Source organism: Solanum tuberosum, unplaced genomic scaffold, assembly GCF_000226075.1.
Source record: "Solanum tuberosum cultivar DM 1-3 516 R44 unplaced genomic scaffold, SolTub_3.0 scf00314, whole genome shotgun sequence".
NCBI classification, from domain to species: Eukaryota; Viridiplantae; Streptophyta; class Magnoliopsida; order Solanales; family Solanaceae; genus Solanum; species Solanum tuberosum.
Genome location: NW_006239241.1, coordinates 621,883 through 623,116, shown reverse-complemented (window position 1 = coordinate 623,116; position 1,234 = coordinate 621,883).

Below are 1,234 nucleotides of genomic sequence, written 5' to 3'. Positions count from 1 at the left end.
CTTAGAATGTTTGAAAGAATTCTCAAAACTTAACTCTTAACTCTACCTTAAATTTGAATTATGAATTCAAGGCTATGATCATGTTAGGAATGATTTTAGGTGTTTAGAAGTAGCTTAGAGTAGTTAGAATCGAAAAAGGGTGAAGGTGCACTTTAAACGAACTCAAACGGAGCAACCGACGATAAACTTGAGGGGCAGGAGACCCTGGGGCCATGGGTGGTGCGGAGCGCCAGCCCCTAACATTCAGAGGAGGGTTTGGGGAGCTCTGGCAAGCGCATCGCGCCAGGCCCCCAACCCAGAAAATCTGACGAACTTCTTTGCTCGTTTTCTCACCCAAACTCACCTAGAATCGAACGGCTTCTTCCCCAATCACTTAGAATCAATTACTTAATATAAGTACACTCTAATATACTCAATACATCCCTTAAAACACTCACTTTGATCTCAAGAAATCATCCAAAACCCAACACAACAAGATTTAGAAAGAACTTCAAAAACACCTATCAAGAACTCATCAAGAACTCTAATCTTTCAACTTCAAGAATGAAATTTCGCTGAAAGATAACATGGTTGGCGTGTGGGTGAACTAACCCAACACTATGGAAGCTTACATACCACGGCGGCGTTGTGGTATCTGGTAGCACACCTAAATCATTCTGAACTAGGAGTTATGGTCGTTTGAAGTCAACCCAAAACTCATACTTAGCTTAACTTGCAAATTTTCAGATTTTGCTATTTCCAATTTTAATTCTTTTTGGAACTCAAGGTGCTACATCTAGTGATATGACCTTAATACTTAAGAAATTTTAAATTCCTTGGTAAAATCTCACTCCCTACGAAGAACGGTTTGAGTCTTAGTTCGAATTTTTTTTTCCTGGGGTGTTACATAAACAATGTAACATATATATATATATATATATATATTTCTATTATATAAAAATGTAATGAGGGGACGACCAAGGGGAAATAAGTAATTTTACACTAACAAATGGACAGATTTCAATTCCAAACGCAAGATTTCTAGACCCATTCGTCTTCCATCTTCTAGAACCATCCGTCTTCAATCTTTCACACTCCAAACAAAAGATTTCAACTCATTCCAAGCACAGATACTCAAACATTATTCTGAAAGCATCATTTCCTCCATCTCTCTTGCTCCAACAACAGTTAATCAATTCGCAAGTCTTCATAATTTCAGATATGTCCCAAATTATGGCTGAAATCCATTGCTGAT